Source organism: Anomalospiza imberbis, chromosome 2 (genome assembly GCF_031753505.1).
Source record: "Anomalospiza imberbis isolate Cuckoo-Finch-1a 21T00152 chromosome 2, ASM3175350v1, whole genome shotgun sequence".
NCBI lineage: Eukaryota > Metazoa > Chordata > Aves > Passeriformes > Viduidae > Anomalospiza > Anomalospiza imberbis.
The window spans coordinates 1,813,239-1,834,251 of record NC_089682.1 but is presented as its reverse complement, the minus strand read 5'-3'; the positions used below and the strand labels follow the sequence as shown (position 1 = coordinate 1,834,251).

Here is a 21,013-nt window from a genome sequence, read left to right as displayed (position 1 = left end):
AAACAAATAATCACTTTAAGCTACACCTCTGGTTCTTTTTTAAGGCTTTGATAACCTTAAAATACCTGAGTTTGCTTTTTGAAAAGCAAATTTTGTAACCTTAGATGTTCAGTTTCCCACTTTTATGACCAAATCTAAAATCCCTGGAAACGAGAGGCTCTAATAAAATTGCTGTGACAGCTCTTGAAGGGAAGAATTAGCCCTGAAAACAAAGCAAGGGAGATCATTTAAAGCTCAGCTCTTTGAATTAACACCAAACATGAGGACTGAGGGATTATTTTGTTATGAGCCGGGCTTTTGTCTTCCTCCAGGTGCACCACACTTTGTTTAAGAGACATTTCAAGGTCCTTGCTATCGGGATCTTGGACAAAAAAAAACACAGCCTGGGTTTATCAGGGTTCCCAGGAACCCGTAAAAAGCAGGAGGAGAGTCAAGGGCAGCACTGGAACCAGGGAATTACAACCAGGGAATTACAAGCTCTGTTCCTTCTCTGCCTGGATCAAGCCCCAGTTTTTAATATTTTCGTTTTTAATTTCACTTCATAAGCTGTGTGTTAATAGAACCAGAAGAATTTGCAGTGTTGCAGAAGGGATTTATGGGGTTGTCACTCTGCCCCCACATTTTGCTGCTGGAAAATGCAGTTTTCAGGCGATTTTGGGCATTGGGGTTGGCGTGCTCGCAGCTCCCAAATAGATCCAGAGGCTCCCCAGGATCAGGGAATTCCCAGCTCTTCCCCTTGTGCCACAGGTTAAAAACTGGTTAATTCCATTCCCTTTGGACACTCTGGTGTTTCCCCCAGCATGTGGTGCTTTCCCAGCAGATCATCCCCTTCCCACTGGATTAAAAACCTCTCCATCCCAAAAAACACTCCCTGGAATGTCCAGCCAGTGCTGCCTGAGCTCGGCACTTTTCCTCTCAGCTCTGCTCCTTGGGGCTGGATCCAGCACTTCTGGATGTTCTCTCCACCCCCAGAAGGTTTCCCCACCACGATTTATCCATCCTGACCAGGGAAGTTCCTCTTTAATGGATCCCCCTCCATCTCCTGGAGTGGGAATTTCCACTGGGATCCTGCTCTGGGTGAAGAGGAGGAAATTATCTTCCTCCTCCCCACTCCCTTCTGTGCCAGCAGCCACCAGAAATGGAAAAGAAGGAGCTGAAGCCACCCCATGGTGTGGACCCAGAGCTCCAATGCCACAGCCACAGGAAAATTGTGGAAGTGGGGATGCTTTCCCAAAATATTTTGCCAACCAGATCTGTGGAGCTGGCAGGGCTCCAAGTGGTTCCATCAAAAAAAGGGAATTTTATAGAGAGAAATCTCTTTTTCCATAAAATAAATACCTTTTATGTGCTTTGCAATTATTGCTCGGCAGATAATATTGATACGGAATTCCATCAGTAACTTCCAGAGTTTTCCTTTTTAAGGAACACTTTAGAAGTGCCATCCTGGTGTCCATTTGTGGTGTCACAAACCAGTTTGTATCCAAATTGATGAGCACACCTGCTGGGTTAGCACACACAGAACAATTCCTCTGGAATTCTGGCCCGCAGAAATCCACCCTGAGGAAAAATCCCTGCTTTTTCACACCTCCCTACTACAAATATAGATATAAACCTCCTGTTTTATAGAGCTATAAAATGATTTGGGTTGGAAGGAACTTTGAAGATCCACTCTGTGGCTGCCCCTGGATCCCTGGAAGTGGCCAGGGCCAGGCTGGACAGGGCTTGGAGCACCTGGGATGGAAGAAGGTGTCCTTGCCCTGGATCTGGATGATCTTTACAGTCCCTTCCAACCCCAGCCATTCAATGGTCCTCTAAGATGTGCAAAATAAACTAAATAACTGCAAGTGTTATAGAATTGGTATATATTTTATAATTTTATATATATATATTATATATTAATATTTTATATATATATATATATATATATACATATATATATATATATATATATATATAACTACATTAGTATATATTAATATATTGCCCATTTTTTCTTGGCTTTGCCCCTCCACATAATTCTTTCACTCAGTCATTTCATCCCCTGTGGAATGGGGCTCCTTACAGCAGGAGCCACTTCTTCCATTGGGTTTGTAAAGTCTGTAATTCCATTTGGATTTGGGTCTGTAACTCCATTTGGGTTTGGGTCTGTAATTCCATTTGGATTTGGGTCTGTAATTCCATTTGGATTTGGGCCTGTAACTCCATTTGGATTTAGGTCTGTAATTCCTTTGGATTTGGGTCTGCAACTCCATTTGGGTTTGGGTCTGTAATTCCATTTGGATTTGGGTCTGTAATTCCATTTGGATCTGTGTCTGTAATTCCATTTGGATCTGTGTTGTGATGCACTAAATAGCCTACAGATTTAGGTCTGTAGTTCCATTTGGATCCTCCCCAAAGGCTGATTTGGACCAGGATAAAATTCAGTGGCTGTCACAGATCATCTTTGCCAAGCCTTCCTCAGCTGTGACCCAGCCCAGGGGTGGTGACACCCAGCAGCAGCCCAGGAATGGGAGCAGCCCTAGGAATTGCAGCTGTGGCATTTGGAATTTCCTTTATTCCCAGAGAATTCCCCGGGAGGAACTTGAGGCAGAACAATTTGAGACAACACAGGTGGGAGACAAGAGGAATCGAGGCCTTGATTTAAAGGAGGGGTTGGCAGAGCCAGATCAATCCAGTTTTCCAGAAGAAAGCAAGAGAGATGCTGGAGTTTAGGATGCTGAGAATTTCAGATTTTTCTGTGCTGCCAGGCACTGACCCCCAAAAGGACACTTCAGTGACCTGAGGCCGTGGAGAAGACTTCCAAAATGGAATGACTAAACTGAGATTACGAGTGTGTAGTTTAATTAGAAGTGTGTAATATCACATGGCAAAAAAAACCTAGAGTTTAAAATTTTAAAATATAGTAATATATGGAAAACAAAATATAAGTTTTAGAACAAAAACTGGTCCTTCTTCTTCATAAGTTTAAATAGTGTTTTATAATTAAACAAAAAATTCCACATTACAAAATGCAAATAATTAGTTATTAAGTTAAAAGTAAAAATAATTTAAGTATCATTTCTGAATTAAATAGCTTTTCCTTAAAAAACCTTCTAGAAATAGATACAAGGCCATTTTGTAACTTGTTAGTAAAATACTATAAAACTCAAAACTTGTAAGACTATAATATAAATAAAAAATAATCAACATCGGAATCTAAAAACAAAATACCATCTGAAACACTTTCAATCCCAACCTTAATAAAACAAACAAACAAACAAACAAAAAACCACAAAAATAACCCTAAATAAACAAACAAAAAAACTACAAAAAAAAAAAACTCCAAAAAGCCAACAGAGAGGAAGGATAATTCTGGTCATTAACCACAGCAGAGAGGTTCTGAAGCAGGGAGGGGGCAGAACCATTTGGTGCTGGCTCCAGAACAAATTGTTCTCCTCTAAACTGTCAATGAATTGAGGCTGGAAATGAGGAGATGGTTCCTAAGGATCAGAGCAGCCCTGGATGTCTTCCAGGGGCTCTCAGACACACCAAGATGGAATTCAAGGTGGATTTTGCTCTGTAAGTGCAGAGCACGAGGTGTGGCTGGGCTGCAGGGCCCAGGAGATGCTCTCCAGGCCCACATTCGCTTCCATTCAATCAATTCTCTGCACCACTGGCTGCATCCAGGGAGTTTTAATTCTCCAGGAGAGCAGGAGAACGTTTGGGATCTTCTCTCTCTGCTGTGCAGCCAGGCTAGGAGAGCTGGGAATGTCCAGGAGAAGGAAAAGCTCCAGGGAGAGCAAAGAGCCCCTGCCAGGGCCTGAAGGGGCTCCAGGAGAGTTGCAGAGGGACTGGGGACAAGGCCTGGAGGAACAGGACCCAGGGAATGGCTCCCACTGCAAGAGGGCAGGGCTGGATGGGAGATTGGGCATTGGGAATTGTTCCCTGGCAGGGTGGGCAGGGGCTGGGATGGAATTCCCAGAGCAGCTGGGGCTGCCCCTGGATCCCTGGCAGTGCCCAAGGCCAGGTTGGACACTGGGGCTGGGAGCAGCCTGGCACAGTGGGAGGTGTCCCTGCCATGGCAGGGTGGCACTGGATGGGATTTAGGGTCCTTTCCAACCCAAACCACTCTATGATTCCAGGATTCCTTGACTCCATGTTTCCATGAGTCTCAACCCCTTCCCCTGTTGTATCTCAGTCTCCAGATAAAACCCTTCCCTGCAAGCTCCCAGTTCCCATGTGGACCTCCAGGTCCTCAGCAATTCCCTGGATAAATCCAGCCTGTTCTGGAGCCTCCATTGCCTTTCCAGCAGTGGGATCTGTCTGGCTCCTCCAGGATCCCTTCCCTTCAGCCACAGATTTGTCCCTCCTTCACTCACAGAATCATAGAATCACTGGGTTGGAAGAGACCTCTATGACCATCGAGTCCAACCCAGCCCCAACACCTCAACTCCACCCTGGCACCCAATGCCACATCCAGGCTTTGTTAAACACACCCAGGGATGGTGACTGCACCACCTCCCCGGGCAGCCACTCCAGAACTTTATCACCATTTCTGTGAAAACCTTTTCCTGATATCCAGCCTGTATTTCCCTTGGTGCAGCTCCCACACGGGGCAGAGCGAGGTGAGGATCCAATTCCTCAACACCTTCCCGTGTTCCCGGCAGCATGCCCAGCTCCAGGGCCTCAGCCTTGCTCAAGAGCCTCATATCCAGCTTGGAAAATAATAATAATTAAAAAAAAGGCTTGAAATTGTTTGGCTTTTCCATCAACTAATGGAAAGAGTTATGTCATGGTGGTTAATCCACAAGATTTCCAAGTGTCGATATATTTAAGATACCAATCTTCATATTCCAAATGCTTGGCACTTCCTGGGACTGAAAAAGCAACAAATATGTTCACAGTCCCCAAACAACACCTCCACTTCCACCAATTTTTTCTTCTGCTTTTTTTCCACCACACTGAGCCTCCTCAAAAATAACTCCAAAAAACAAAGAGGAAATCTTGGGTTTCAAGCAGAGAAGTTGAGAGATGTGTATTTCGTTCTACGTTTTGACACTAATTCCACGATATTTTTAGGCAAATAATTGAGAGATTGATTTTTTTTTTACAGAGCATTTAGGAAAACTCAGGAAGCAGAAGGGTGTTTCAGGAGGTGTCCACCTAAACCATGGAGAAACCAGTCCCAGCTATGGAGCTGCCTTTGGAAAACCCTCTCCCTGAGTCTTTAGGCAGCTCAAAAATTGGGCAGCTCATGCCCAGGCACAGTTTTATTTTCGTTAATCAGTCCATGTCTTTTACCACGGGAGAGCTGATGGATCCTGAGAGCAGAGCTGGCAGGCAGGGACAAGTATTCCCAGTTCAGTTTTGGACTTGCACAGCAATTCCTTCTGGTTTGTTTGGTTTGATCCCCTTCCACTCCCTGAGCCCTTCTCCGTTATGTCCTTGGGAAAGTGGAGCTGGTCTCTGACCCAGGGCAGGAATTTCGTGCCAGGATTCTCTCAGAGAATTTCCTGGGCTCACTCCTGGCTCCTTTACCTCTCTCACCTGTCCAAGGTGGAGCCTCTCCCTGCTCTTCTCCTCGTTTTTGGGGTAGAATCTTTCAGCTCTACCTCAGGGGACATTTCTGTCTCCTGGGGCTCTTCCTTTTCCATGGAAAAACCTCAGTCTGGCTCCTTGCTCTTTCCCAGGGCTAATCTCATCTCATCCTGGAGGTGTTTAAAGTAAATATCTCTGCCTGCCCCAAGGGCAGGTTTAAACTGGATTTTGGGAAGGAATTGTTCCCCATGAAGGTGGGAAGGCCTGGGATAGAATTCCCAGAGCAGCTGTGGCTGCCCCTGGATGTGCCCAAGTCCAGCTTGGAGCAACGTGGGATAATGGAAGGTGTCCCTGCCCATAGCAGGGGTTGGAACAAAATTATCTTTAGGGTCCCTTCTAATCCAAACCATTCCATAATTCTGAAGTTTGGATGGCAAACGTTCAGCATTTGAGGTTTTCTCATGTTTGGGGTTATTCCCAACTGGCCCTCAAAGCATTTTCTTGGCCTTTGAATGTCCCAGTCATGAGGAAGATTAAAAGCACTGATTGCAAAACCCTGGTAAATCAAATCTGATTTCTTTACAGACAAACCCAGTTTCTTTCCACAGCATTCTCCTCTTTAATCCCCTCTTGGCAGAACACGCCAAGGTTTGGATAGCAGAGCTCAAATTACCTTCCGTGGTAAATAAAACAAACAAGAAATAAATAAATGAGGACTCCTTACCCTAAAAACAAACACCCACTGAAAACAGCTTCTCGTTCACCTGGTGCTGCCCAGGTGCCAGAAGATGCCACTTGGATTTTGTAATTGAGGGTGTTCTTTGCCCTCAAATTCTGAATTTAACATCTCCAAACTTGAGCTGTTGTTGGGGGCTGGGCTCTGCTCCCAGGGAACGGGGACAGAGAGGAAACAGCCTCAAGCTGTGCCAGGGGAGGTTCAGTTGGATAATTAGGAAAAATTTCTTCCTGGAAAAGGCATTCAGGCCTTGGAAGGGGCTGCCCAGGGAGGGTTGGAGGTGTCCAGGGAAGGTCTGAACATGGCACTCAGTGCTCTGGGCTGGGTGGGCATCAGTCATGTGATCTTGGAGGTCTTTTCCAACCTTGATTCTGGGATTTATCCACAGCTTTGGGGGGCCCCTTTCAAAGCCTCCTCTGCCAGGCCTTTAACAGGACATGGCATCCAACAGGATCATTCCCTCCTGAGCCCACGTGGTGCCAGCGCTCACAGGGCTCCTTTTATGTGGCTGAGTACACACAACACCCTTAGCAAACTCATGGCTGAGCTTTCCCTGTGTATTCAGCCTATTATGACCCCATCAAACGGGGATTGTTCACAGGTGAGGAACAATGGGCTGGGATGTGCAGTCAATGACCTGGGGAAGTGCACATTAGATAATCAAATTTGCTCCAGCTGACCATTCCCAACCTATTTGTACAGCTCTTCTCTTAAAAGCGTGGAAAAACAAAAGGATATTTAAGAGGGCCATTAAAAATTCGAGGGTTTGCTCTCAGGTTGGGTTTGATTTCCAACAAGAAGTTCCCAGGTTTGTGTCAGAGGTTGCTTCGGTTTCTCTGTGAGGGGCAAAATGCTCAGTTCAGTATCAGGGATTCTGGGAGCTTCCAGGGTTTGGTGCTCATCTTCAGGAACTTTCAGGGATATTTACCCAGAGAGATGTTTGGAATGTCCTTGGTCAGGTGCACAAAAATGGGATGGAAATAGAAATAATTGGAAGCAGGAACTATTGGAGTTGTCATCCTCTGTCAGAAATTGCTGGGATGTGGAAGGGACCTCAAAAAATCATCCAGTGCCACCCCTGCCATGGTAGGGACACCTCCCACTCTCCCAGGCTGCTCCAGCCCCAGTGTCCAACCTGGCCTTGGGCACTGCCAGGGATCCAGGGGCAGCCACAGCTGCTCTGGGCACCCTGTGCCAGGGCCTGCCCACCCTGCCAGGGAAGGATTTTTTCCCAATATCCTACCTCAACCTGTAATTTTTCAGTTTGAGGCCATTCCCTGGGTCCTGTCCCTCCTTTCCTGGGGCTCCTTCAGGCCCTGCAAGGCCACACTGAGCTCACCCCAAAGCTTCTCCTGTCCAGGTTGAACAATCCCACTTCTTCTTGGCCTTTTGCACGCTTGATTACAATTATCAATTATTTAACATATCACTTGGCCAATTTGGGCTCTCTCAGCTTCTTGCAAATTAAATTCAGGTGATCAGAACCAACAAAAACCAATGGAACCAAGATTCCTTTGCATGGAAATAATTCCTGTAAATTGCTGCATCCTCTGGCCCTTAGGAAAGACAACACTGAGTGAAAAGCAGTGCTTGGTTTTCTTAGGGTGATGATTTACAGCTGCCTGGGCAAGGGGAGCACTGCTGATGCTTTCAGCTCTCATTGCATAAAGGTGGATTTCATTTGCCAAACCCCACGTCCAAACAATGCCCCTCATCTTGCAACCTGTGAATAACTGCTCCAAAGCACAGTGAATATCCTTTGATATCCTTGAGAGCTACATAAATATGAGCAATTTTCCATGCAAAACCATTGGCAAATTTGACTTCAGGATTAATTAGTTCATGGGGGAGGGAATCCACCAGCAAGCAGGAGCTGCTCTGCCACAGAGCATAAAAGTGAGCACTTGTGTTAACTTCAAAAGGACAAAAGTGGGAAGTGGGACTAGCAGGAAAGGCCCTGGGGGTGCTGGTGACAGTGGCTGGACACGAGCCCAGGGGTGTCCAGGCGGGCAAGAGGCCACTGGCAGCTGGGCTGGGTGAGGAATTGTGTGTCCAGCAGGAGCAGGGCAGGGATTGTCCCTCTGGGCTGGCTCTGAGAGGCCCCTCGAGGGCTGTGTCCAGTTCTGGTCCTGCAGGAGAGACCTGGAGGGGCTGGAGCGTGTCCAGGGCAGGGAACGGAGCTGGGAAGGGGCTGGAGAATTCCTGAGGGAGCTGGGAAGGGGCTGAGCCTGGAGCAAAGGAGGCTCAGGGGGGACCTTGTGGCTCTGCACAGCTCCTGCCAGGAGGGGACAGCCGGGGGGTCGGGCTGTGCTGCCAGGGAACAGGGACAGGAGGAGAGGGAACGGCCTCAGGCTGGGCCAGGGCAGGCTCAGCTTGGCCAGCAGCAGGAATTTCCCCATGGAAAGGCTGCCCAGGGAGCTTTGGAGTGCCCGTCCCTGCAGGTGTCCCCTGGAGGTGGCACTCAGAGCTCTGTGCTGGGGACAAGGTGGGCATGGGGCACAGCTGGGACTGCATGGGCTGGGAGGGCTTTTCCAGCCCCGGGGATTCCATGAAAATGGAAGGAGACATCTCCAATGAGGGAAACTCATCCCTGGGACTTTGTGCCAGGCTCTTGAGCCCAGGGTGGTCTCCAGCATCCACCTGGCACCTGCAGGAAGAAGAGAAAAAGAGGGAAGGAAGGAAGGGAGAAAGGGAAAGAGGAGAAAGAAACAGAAGAAAGAAAGAGAAAGAGAGAAAGTAAACGAAGAAAGAAAAGGAAAGACAGAAAGAGAGAAAGAAATAAAGAGAGAAAGAAAAAGACAAACAGCTGTGCTAATCCCTGTGCTTGTTTGATCATGTTCAGAGGCTCCCACACTCCCATGGCAGGGCATGGTTTTGTTTCAGGAGGGTGGTGCCTACCGAGGGCACATCCATGTGATTTTTGTATTTGTACATTAAACATTTCCCCAAGATGTAATTCCTTCCCTCCTGCACTCAGAATAAAGAGACTTTACGAGCCGAGCTGCCTCCAGAAAGCAAGCAGAGGAGGGCTGTTGGGGCAAGATAGGGCACATGGAAATGTGTCTGAGCTGGCTGCTCCACCCAGCCTCTCATCTTGAGAGAAAAAAACCCCGAAATGTTTCCAAGAAGCCAGCGAGGCCAGGTCTGATGAGCACAGACGGTCTGCAGGCATCTGCCCAAGGAGCTGACGCTTGGCTGGTACATCCTCCTCTGATTTATGGTGTGTGTGTGTGTGTGTGTCTTAAGCCTTAAATTGTTGAGTCTCTGGCTGGCTGCAGTGGGATTACAGGAGGGCTGGAGTGTTTGCAGCTCACAGAGCTGGCGCTGATACCGGGGCTCTTGGCACCCACTCAATCCCAATCTCACACCTGTCTGAGACAATGAGGGCCTTGTTGCACACATCTCCACCAAAGGCTGTCATCCCACTTATTTTTCATGTTGGAAGGAGGAAAAAAAAAATAAAGGGAGGACTGAGGGAGTGCTGTCTCCTCACAAGGCAGGCTGGGATGGAGCATATCCCTGTTTTCTGTGTGGGAAAATATATCTGAGTTTCTAAAAATTTTTTGATGTTCCAGAGGTTCAGAATTGCTGAGAGAGAACAAGAATTTTAGAGGATATTCTGGGGTAGACAACTGAGGGAGAGATGGAGAGAGATTATTTATAAGGGATGGAACGACAGGACAAAGGGGAATGGCTTCAGACTGAGAGTAGGAGAGTAGGATTAGATTAAATATCAGATATTTGCTTTGGTTGTTCATCCTTGCCCTTGTGCTCTTCCTTCAGCCACTCTTTGTCCTCCAGTTCTGCAGCACAGATGTCTTAGAGGTGCCACCTGTGGAAGCTGGAATGGTTAAGAACTTTTTCCTGCCCTTTCTGGTTTGTCACTCCTGGTGCCGAGCTGGTGGCAGAGGGAGGCAGGGGGTGCCCACCTGACCTGGGCAGGTTTTTCCATTTAACCTGTTCATGTAGGGAAGCTGGGATGGTGCTGGAGCCCCAGGAGGGGCTGAGGGAGCTGGGAAGGGGCTGAGCCTGGAGCAAAGGAGGCTCAGGGGGGACCTTGTGGCTCTGCACAGCTCCTGCCAGGAGGGGACAGCCGGGGGGTCGGGCTCTGCTGCCAGGGAACAGGGACAGGAGGAGAGGGAACGGCCTCAGGCTGGGCCAGGGCAGGCTCAGCTTGGCCAGCAGCAGGAATTTCCCCATGGAAAGGCTGCTCAGGCCTGGGCAGGGGCTGCCCAGGGAGCTTTGGAGTGCCCATCCCTGCAGGTGTCCCCTGGAGGTGGCACTCAGAGCTCTGGGCTGGGGACAAGGTGGGCATGGGGCACAGCTGGGACTGGATGATTTTGGAGATCTTTCCCGACCTCGATGATCCTGGGATTCTCTGACTGTGTCATTCTTGCTGCAGCCTCCATTCTTTGCCCCAAAGCATCTTCTTGAGCAGAAAAGTAGGGAGAGAAAAAGGAGAGTGAGGCACCTCCACCCTGCTCGTACCCAGCGAGATGGAAAAGCTCCAAATTCCACCAAAACACAACTTTTTGCTCTCCTCGCTGGCCCAGCTGAGGCTCTGCCCTTGCTGGGGTGGCCTCCAGCAGGAAAATGAGGGATGAACTGTGTGAGGAGTGAGCACAGAGAGATGGCAGAGCTCCTGCTGCCCGTGCCTGCACGCCTTTGTTGGAGCAGCCAGGAAAAGGCCCCCAGGTGAGAAAGGCAGACAGGAGCTCGATGTTATCTCCTCCAAACCTCTCCCAGGCCACTGGTGGCCACTCTCCAGCTCTGCTGGGCTCGTGGGGAGCAGGAATGGCTCCTCCAGCCTTCACAAACAGCATTTCTGCCTCGGGGCCCAAATCCTTCCAACATTTGCCTGGGTGTTTGTCTGGCTTTGCCTCCTCGAGTCTCATGCTGGGCTTATCTGGAACTTCAGGCTGGCTCAGAGAGAGGGTGAGGATGGGAAGAGCTGCTGGAGTTGGAATTTGAAATGTCAGGAATTCTCAGGGCTTGCAAGCTAAAGCTTAGAATTAAATACAAGATTTGATCTGGCTTTAGAAAAGGCTTCCAAACGTAGGTGCTAGAAGCCAGAATGTGGATTTATAGCTTGAAGCAGAGACATGTTAAGTAGAAGAAAGTTTGGAGTTTTAGAGTGTAAGATATAGAAAACATAAAGATAGTTACAAAAGTAAACAAAAAATTTAGAGGGCAAGGGCAAGGGCAAGGGCAAGGGCAAGGGCAAGGGCAAGGGCAAGGGCAAGGAAAGGAAAGGAAAGGAAAGGAAAGGAAAGGAAAGGAAAGGAAAGGAAAGGAAAGGAAAGGAAAGGAAAGGAAAGGAAAGGAAAGGAAAGGAAAGGAAAGGAAAGGAAAGGAAAGGAAAGGAAAGGAAAGGAAAGGAAAGGAAAGGAAAGGAAAGGAAACTAGAAGTTTGTGTGTTATAACATGATTAGCTAAGAAAGCTCACACTGTGAATCCATAAGATTAAATATTTAAAGACTTAGTCAAAAATATAAATATCCTTGCTAGCAGTGTTTTATTAATCAAGAAATCTTTAAAAAGTCTTGTAACTAGAAGACTTATGACCCTCTAAGCCATGCATTAAAGATGTGAGCCAAACTCACCCTTCCTATCTATACAGAAGATTAAAAAAAAAAGTCATATAATTAAAGTAACTCCAAAGTCCCATCTCAAATTCCTTCAAAAATCCCCTTACTGGAGGATGGGGGAATGAACCCTTCCCTGTTTAATTCCCTGGCAGGAGGTGCCAATGCAGCTCCAAAATCATTTTGGGATCACGGTGGGGAAAAAATGAGTAATGCAGCATCTTAATTGAACTAGATGAAAGAGCTGCACAAATAAACAAAGGGTGTTTTTTTTTTTTTTTTTGTGTTGTTTTGTTTTTCTGGCGGCCTCAAAATATCAACAACTGCAAAACAACACCAGCAAATGTATAATTGTGGATGAATTCAAACTAATTGTTTCCAAATGTTGCTGGTTTTTTGTTGTTTTTTTTTAATTGTGAAAATGCAGATGTAAAAAATATTTAAATTCAATAATACCAATAATTCAGTTTTTGAAGTTTTTCCATCCTGACCAAATCACCAGTGTAATCAACAGTAACCTTGTTTTTTTGCCATTCCGTTGGGTTTTTACATTAAATATAAAAAATATTTGCTCTTAGCCCTATTTAAATAATATTTGCTTACATATCAAGATTATGTTTAGCTTTGAGACCGTTTCTGGAATGGGAAAAGTTCCTTTTACTCAGAGCCATGACTCTCCTTGCCACAGCTGCCCAAAAGTGCTCTGCTCAGCAGATTTGGGGCAGTTCAGATGCGTTCAGCTGAGTTTCTAAAAACTTTTTGATGTTTCAGAGGTTCAGAACTGCTAAGGGAGAGCAAGAATTTTACAGGATATTTCAGGGCAGGCAGGCTGGTCATGGGGTTGTGTTTAAAAAGAGATTTTAGCAAGCTGGACTTTTCAAATCCAGAAGTTTTTGGTAGCTAAAGGTCAGGCTTTGGTATCTAAAGGTCAGTTCTGAAGTTGTTTAATACAGAAAGTGAAACTCCTATTTGTATAAAACATCCAGCATTTCCTGTTCCAGAAAAGAAATCTTCCTCAGCCTGGCAAAACAACAGCACTTTGTTGGTTCATACTGGGAATTACTGAATTTCTTCCACGCTGGGACATTTTGCAATATTTGACATGTGTTGACACTTCTTTTCTCTACAGGATTACAACTTTCCTTCCACGCTGTTATTCCTCACCCCACCCTTGCTGCTCACACCTCCCTGCACACAAACCTGGGTCAGGAGAGGGATGGAAGGACACAAAATTTTGGGAAGCAGGGCAGGGATTGTCCCTTTGTGATGAGAGGTCCCTCGAGGGCTGTGTCCAGTTCTGGTCCTGCAGGAGAGACCTGGAGGGGCTGGAGCGTGTCCAGGGCAGGGAAGGGAGCTGGGAAGGGGCTGGAGAATTCCTGAGGGAGCTGGGAAGGGGCTGGAGAATTCCTGAGGGAGCTGGGAAGGGGCTGAGCCTGGAGCAAAGGAGGCTCAGGGGGGACCTTGTGGCTCTGCACAGCTCCTGCCAGGAGGGGACAGCCGGGGGGGTCGGGCTGTGCTGCCAGGGAACAGGGACAGGAGGAGAGGGAACGGCCTCAGGCTGGGCCAGGGCAGGCTCAGCTTGGCCAGCAGCAGGAATTTCCCCATGGAAAGGCTGCTCAGGCCTGGGCAGGGGCTGCCCAGGGAGCTTTGGAGTGCCCATCCCTGCAGGTGTCCCCTGGAGGTGGCACTCAGAGCTCTGGGCTGGGGACAAGGTGGGACTGCATGGGCTGGGAGGGCTTTTCCAGTCCCAGGGATTCTGGGATTCTGTCTGGTTGTCCCAGGTTCCCCACAGGAAAAGCCTCAGGAGAAAGGACAGGGACATTTCCAGGACCTGGGACATCAGCAGCTGCCCCCAGGTCTCCTCCCAGCACCACTGCCAGGTGAATCCCCTTTGTGGGGCAGCCTGAGGCAGAGCCTGCGTCCAGAGCATTTCTGGCAATCCCTGAGCATTCCCAGCCCTCTGCCTGCTTCTTCAGGGCTGTCACTTTTGGCACCTTGCTTTGGAAGGACACTGAAGGGATTCTGTGTGGGTTGATTTGATTTTCTCTGTGTCACCTTCAGAAACACCTGAGAGAAGCACATGGACCCTCAAAGCTCCTGCTCCCTTCCCCTTCAGCTTTAGAAGCAGCTTGTTCTGAGCTGGGACAGCGCCCAGGGAGCAGCTGGAGCTGGGCCAGGAGGGATTTTGGTTGGGTTTTAGGGAAAGGTTCTTCCCCAGAGGGGGCTGGCACTGCCCAGGCTCCCCAGGGAATGGGCACGGCCCCGAGGCTGCCAGAGCTCCAGGAGCCTTTGGACAGCGCTGCCAGGGATGCCCAGGGTGGGGTTGGTAGGGGTCTGGGTTGGGATTGATGATCCTGGTGGGTTTATTCCCACTCAGGATATTCCATCAGTCCATGAAGTCCAGAAGGACATTTCCAGGTGTCCAGCAGAGCAGATGTTCCAGCTGAGCTGGACCCCGTGCGTGTCTTGTGCCCTCATCCCACAGCTGTGAGATGGAATGAGTCCTCGCCTTGCTCCCACCCTTCTCCCCTGAGCTGGGCCCCTCCAGCCTCTCTGCTCAAGGGTGGCTCAGGGACAGGTCCTGCTGTCACCTCCTGTGGCCACGGATCGGGTGGAAGAGGCTGCTGCATTCCTCAGCTGAGGGATTTTGGAGAGGAAGCAAAGCATTTCCTTGGGATTTTAAATGGATTTCTGGCCTGAGTGCCCCTGACAAGGCACTGAGCTTGGGCTTTCAGCACGTACTTCTGGGCTTGACTCATTTTCCATCTCAGTCCAGCAGATCTCCTCAAATCAGCCTGAGAGTTTTGGGGAGCAGATCCCTTAGGAGAGCTTTCAACAAGTCTGGCTCCGTTTAGGACCACAATTCCTCAGTTACCTTTTCAAACACAATCTGTGCGTGGTTCTAAGTCAGACTGTCTGTACAAAGAGATGATCACGTGGAGAAGACCTCACCTCCCCTTGGAAATCAAAGCTGCACTCTGGAGAGAGGCTTCATTCAGGAGCATTTCTCTCAAGGTGACCTCAGCTGTTCAAGTGTGAAGGTTGCATTTGATATGTCACTTCCTTCCCCAGTCAAATGAGCCAGGGTGTCTTTAGATCATCAGAGATCTGCTCGTTACCAAAAGTTGTTTTTAATCCTGATCTGTGATGGGATTTGAAAGAATCCAAGCAGATTTTCGTTTGCCATCCTGAACAAGGGTTTGGGGGGTGACTCGGTGCCCCTGGATGAATTCTCCTTTATTAGTTTCCAGGCTTTCTTCTGAGCACTTGGGATGGCATCATGAAAGTGGAAATGGCTGTTATCTTCAAAGGCCTCTTTTATACTGACAAAACTTCACCTTACCCACTCGTATTAATAATCTATTGCCATCCTAATTAGTTCACATCAAGGTCAGTGTTTGGTGGGGGATAAAATGACTGTAAGCTCCAGAGAGCAACTTTTTCTTCCACTGCTTTCATGCTGGAAAAGAGGAGGGAGAAGTGAAAGTGGAAAAGAAGAGATTGATGAGGACTTTTTGTTTATCTTCAGGATAAAGGACTTGGATATGGAGTAATTAGCTCACAGCATCAGGAGACACCTGAGGCCACATTGTGTTCACCCATTTATCGCCCAGTGAACTGCAGAAGCTCCTTCATTCCATTCTCCTTTTCTTTAAGGCATTGATTTTGCAGTGGGAATAACACATCCAAGGGGCTTCCAGCCTTGGATTTGTTTGAAATGCAGACACAGAGCTCGGAATGTTTTACTGTGACAGGAATTCGTGACTGCCCAGAGCAGCTGGGGCTGCCCCTGGAACCCTGGCACTGCCCAGGCCAGGCTGGACACGGACCTGGAGCAGCCTGGGCCAGTGGAAGGTGTCCCTGCTATGGCAGGGGTGGGATGAGATGAATTTTAAGGTCTGGGGCTGGGCTCCAGGGGATCAGGACACCCTCTCAGGAGCAGCAGGGTCAGGTCCAGCCCATGGGTGTGGAAGCTTTGCCCAGGAGAGGAAGGATTAGTACAAGATGGATTTAAAGCTCTCAGAGTGTCCAAATGAGGGACATGAGGATGGTGGAGGGTCTGGAGGGGCCACATGAGGAGAGGTTGAGGCAATTTGGGTTGTCCAGCTGGAGCAGAGGGGGCTGAGGTCAGACTTCACTGGGATTGCAGCTCGTCCCAAGGGACAGCTCCAACCTCTGCTCGTGGCACAGGGACAGCACCCAGGGAGAAGCTGGAGCTGGGCCAGGGCAGAGTTAGGTTGGATTTGAGGGAAAGATTCTTCCCCCAGAGAAGAATCTTTCCCTCAAAGATTCTGCCCAGGCTCCCCAGGGAATGGGCACGGCCCCGAGGCTGCCAGAGCTCCAGAAGCCTTTGGACAGCGCTGCCAGGGATGCCCAGGGTGGGGTTGCTGGGGGTCTGGGCAGGGCCAGGGCTGGGATTGATGATCCTGGTGGGTTTATTCCCACTCAGGATGTTCCATAATTCCCTGATTTAACCACATGTCTGCAAGCAGTGACTCAGTGGGACTTCCAGGTGCTGGCTCAGGGAACATCTCTCCATTTCCTTTAGTCCTGCTTCACCCCATGAAAGAGAAACTTCTGAGGTCTCTCCAGGCTGGGATTTCATTTCACTGAGCTCCAGCCATCTGTGCATTGTGTGTCTGTGTCTGACACAGTCATCGGGTATCTCTGCCATCGAGGAGAAAACCAGCTGTTCCTGGGCTGTGATTCACCCTCCTGGCTCGGCTGGGATGTCTCCCTTAGGGTGAAACAACTTGAACCCCACAAGTGTCTGCTCTGCCCTGCTGGCAGCAAAGTCTGCAGTCTAGACAGGTAGCTCCGAGGTCGACACCTCCGGAGTGGAGCTCTCAGGGGGGCTGGGTGCTGCCCCGGCAGCTGGGGCAGCAGAGACAGCGTTATTTCCCTTTGTTCCCCATTATCAGGCGCGGTGTCTGTGCTCCCAGGGCACGATTTCCCTGCCCGGGCTCATTTACCCGAGCGCTGCCCCCACCTGAGCCCGGCACGGCAAGGAAGCAGCACACAGCAGATAAATCTCCCCAAGCTGTGGTTGCGGGTGAACTTTCCCTGCCGGGGTGACACCAGGTAATTCCCACGTGCTGTGACTCAGCTGAAGCCCAGCCTTGCTCCAGCTAAAAGCAGCATTGCGGGAGTTCCTCGGGGGGCAGCGTGGGGATCAAGGAATTCATCAGCTGGGAGCGGCTCAGGGAGAGCAGCGTGTGGCACCTGGAGCAGCTGGAGGCTGCGGAGGGCACAGGTGGCACAGGAGGTGTCACCTGGCAGGGTTTGGCAGCGGGGAGGCTCCCACAGGGGATTCCCCTGTAGGTCGGAGGGGTTGGATTTCTCCCTGCGGATTTACGGGGACAACAAGGGAGCGGTGTCCGCTCCAGGAGGTGCCATCCCCTCGTCCCCGCGCAGGTCACCAAGGACCCTGTGCCCTCGCACAGCGCCGGGCAGCGGCACAGGGGCGCGGGCGTCACCTCCCGGGAGGGCACAGCGGGGCCAGGGGTGGCATCAGCCGCCCCCGCCATCCCCGTGCCGTGTCCCTGAATTGCCGCTGTCCGTCTGGGCTTCGGGACAAGCTCAGATAGGGCAGGACACGGCAGAGACACCGAGTCTGGCGGCTCCTCCCGGGCAGCCACAGCAGGGGAAGGTCAAGGCTGAATTCTTTTTTTCATTCCTCGCCGGAGCGGGGAAGGGGGCAGGGAAGAGGACGATGGGGGTGGGACGGAGTCTCCCTCTTGAACAAATACCTGCAGCTCTCCGGGCTGACTCACACCTGCGAGACAAAGAACAATGCATCCTTAATTCGCAAAACTCGGCTTTCCAAGGCGGGCTGTCAGCGGCACCTCTGCGATGTGCCCACAAAGGCCCATCCCGCCCTCCCCGCAGCGGTGACGCCGGCCCAGGAGGAGGAGAGAGATGGTTTATGTTTCACTGAGCAGTTTATGTACCGACCTGCTAGGGCAGCACCCGCGCTGCGATTGTGAAATCCCGCTTTTCACAGCTCGGGGCTGGCTGCACTTCCTGCTTCTGGCGCTCACGGGGGATTTTAGGGGAGCCCACAGAATGCTGCTGTTTCTTTGGGGTGCACGGTGCGTGTAAAGCTCTAAGCAGCTCCTTCAGGCAGCATTAAACTTGAGGGATAAACCTTATCTATATAAACATTCCCTCCTGTATCCCCAAAATATCCACAGTTGCTTTCTCCTGCTGCCTTCCAGATCATCTCCAAATATCTTGCTATCACTGCAGCACCAACTTTCTTGACACGGATGTGAGGAGACTGAAGGAAATTTTTTTTTTAAACACCCTTTGGGATGCACTCCTTTGGTTTTCCTCCTTCCCTGGCAGCTCTTTCTAAAGAAAAGCTGGCGAAAAAATCTTCACCGGCACAGCTAGAAGAGCCTGAGCCTCCTCGTTTGAAAGGTTTCTGCTTGAGGCTGATGTTTGTCTGCTTAATCTCAGGAGGTGATGCCTCAGCGTGGACAAACTCCCTCACTCCCCCATCCCAAAGGTTTTTTAGAGGCTCCAAAAGCCCTCCAGCCTTTTCAAAACTCCAGGAACAGTGAAATAAAGCGAAAGCAAACTCTGAGGCGGGAGGTCCCTGCCCGAGATCCCTCTCGCAGGGAACAGCCGGGGATTTGGGAGCCTCTCCCACCCCAACCCCTCCAGCCACGCTGTCTGTCACCGTCACTCTCAGCCAGAACGGCTCCTGTCGCCTGTCCGCAGCCCCAAAGGGGCTTCGGAGAGAGCAGGGCAAGCTCCTCTCCTATAAATTCCCATGGAAAGGAGAAACCCTTGGAAAACTTTCCCCGCGGGGGGCAAAGCGGAGCCCGCAGCGCCCCGGGGGTGGCTCCGTGCTGTGTCCCCGGTGCCACAGGCTGGCACCGGGAGGGGAACCACCCCGCAGGGGCAAAAGGAGCCGCTGGTGGAATTTTACAGTTCGCTCGGTAATTTTCCAGCTCCGAGAATGCCAGCCTTGTGCGGCCGCTGCCCTGCCCGGGATGGACTCGGCTTTTGGAAAGTCCCCCTTATTTATGCTAATGACTAATTGCTTCAGCTGCCGGCACTGCCGCACCTTTCTCGCTGTGCTGGGGATTTGCTGCGTCCCGAGGGAGGGAGGGAGAGGGCGATTGAGTCATTTTGGATGCCTGGCTTCTGAGGGAGAGGAGGTCGGAGTCATTCCGCATCATTTCCCGATCTTTTGTGCCTCCCACTGCTCCACCTGGAGCTGCTGGGGCAGGAAAAGGAGCGGGGAGAGAGGCAGAGACAGGAGCGAGGTGATGGCAAACGCAGGGAAGGAGGAAAGGCCGAACTGGGATTTTTTTTTTTTTTTTTTTAGGGCAGCTTTTGGCATCTTTCTGCCGAGCTCAAAAGTACATGGAGTATTTCTGTGCTCACAGGTCATTTCCTCGATTGGGCAAGACACCTCTGTGAATGAACAAGCCCAGTCAAGAGCGTTCCTTGCCTCACACTCCGAGGGAAGTGACACCAGAAAAAGTTTCCCTTTGGAAAGATTAGCAAATCACACCAGGGAAAGGGGGAGGGGGACAAATCCCGGCCTCAGAAAAGCCTTTAGGGCAATCCAGGAGCCGGCTCTCCTCTGGTCTGCCTCCAGTTTGACAGCACCGAGCTGCTCGCAGCCCGTGCCCGCTGTCAGCTGCTGCCTCTCCCGCTCCGGGCTGGAATTGCGGAGCCACTTTCGGCCTTTGTTGCGTGTGAGTGACAGAAATTTGTGCAACTCGCGAGAGAAAAGCCTGGCAGCGGCGGCGGCGGCGATTTCGCAACTCCTGTGGCCGTGCCGGGGATGGGGTGGGGGATTTGCAGGGACAGAAATAGTGGATAATTCAGTGTTCAGCACTCCGGGCTGCCCGCGCCGCCTCTCCCCGTCCTGGCTGGGCAAAAATCACCTGGAGGAGGTGTCTGGGGCAGGGAATGGTCCTTGGGAGCCGGCAGGGATGATCTGGGAAGCAGGAAGGCGAGGGAGGGCGCTGGGAATGAGAGGGGGATGAGGGAATGAGAGGGGGATGAAGGTGGGAATGAGAGGAGGATGAAGGCGGCAATGAAAGGGAGATGAAGGGAATGAGAGGAGGATGAAGGCGGGAATGAGAGGAGGATGAAGGTGGGAATGAGAGGAGGATGAAGGCGGGAATGAGAGCGGGATGAAAGGAATGAGAGGGGGAGGAAGGGAATGAAAGGGGGATGAAGGTGGCAGTGAGAGAAGGATGAAGGTAGGAATGAGAGGAGGATGAAGGCGGCAGTGAAAGGGAGATGAAGGGAATGAGAGGAGGATGAAGGCGGCAATGAAAGGGAGATGAAGGGAATGAGAGGAGGATGAAGGCGGGAATGAGAGGAGGATGAAGGTGGGAATGAGAGGAGGATGAAGGTGGGAATGAGAGGAGGATGAAGGCGAGAATGAGAGCGGGATGAAAGGAATGAGAGGGGGAGGAAGGGAATGGAAGGGGGATGAAGGTGGCAGTGAGAGAAGGATGAAGGTAGGAATGAGAGGAGGATGAAGGCGGCAGTGAAAGGGAGATGAAGGGAATGAGAGGAGGATGAAGGCGGCAATGAAAGGGAGATGAAGGGAATGAGAGGAGGATGAAGGCGGCAATGAAAGGGAGATGAAGGGAATGAGAGGAGGATGAAGGCGGCAATGAGAGGAGGATGAAGGGAATAAGAGAAGGATGAAGGGTATGAGGGGAGGAAAGGTGGGAATGAGAGGGGGATGAAGGCAGCAGAGAGAGGAGGATGGAGGTGGGAATGAGAGGAGGATGAAGGCGGCAGTGAGAGGGGGATGAAGGGAATGAGAGGAAGATGAAGGCAGCAGTCTGGCCCGCTCCGAGGTGTACCTGCTCCCCGCCAGCCCGCCCTGCTCCACGGCCTGACTCCCACCCTGCTGCAGCTTCCCGCAGCTCCCGGGATCGCGGGGTCAGGCCGGGATCCGGGCTGGGAGCGGCAGCAGCAGCAGCGGCAGCAGCAGCAGCAGCAGCAGCAGCAGCAGCAGAAGCAGCAGCAGCGTGGGACCGGCGGGGCACACGGAGCTCTCCCCACGCTCCTGGGCCACAGCGGGGCTCAGCCACATCCACGCTTCCCTGGCAGCCCCCAGCTGCTCCGGGATCTGTCACCTGCTTTGGGTTTGGAGCTTTTAACGCGGCATTTTCTAGTCAGGATATAAAAA

General features: G+C 50.7%; 1 protein-coding gene and 1 long non-coding RNA gene across 4 annotated transcripts in view; one reads left to right on the top strand and one right to left on the bottom strand.

Annotated features, from left to right (window-relative positions):
- LOC137468128 (uncharacterized) overlaps positions 1-7,498 on the bottom strand; it is a 292,269-nt gene extending 284,771 nt beyond the window's left edge. The window contains exon 1 of the long non-coding RNA XR_010995767.1: positions 7,389-7,498. This is a non-coding gene — a long non-coding RNA (uncharacterized lncRNA). The remainder of the gene's footprint in view (positions 1-7,388) is intronic.
- RUNX1 (RUNX family transcription factor 1) overlaps positions 1-21,013 on the top strand; it is a 176,855-nt gene that overhangs the window by 139,576 nt on the left and 16,266 nt on the right. The window lies entirely within an intron of this gene.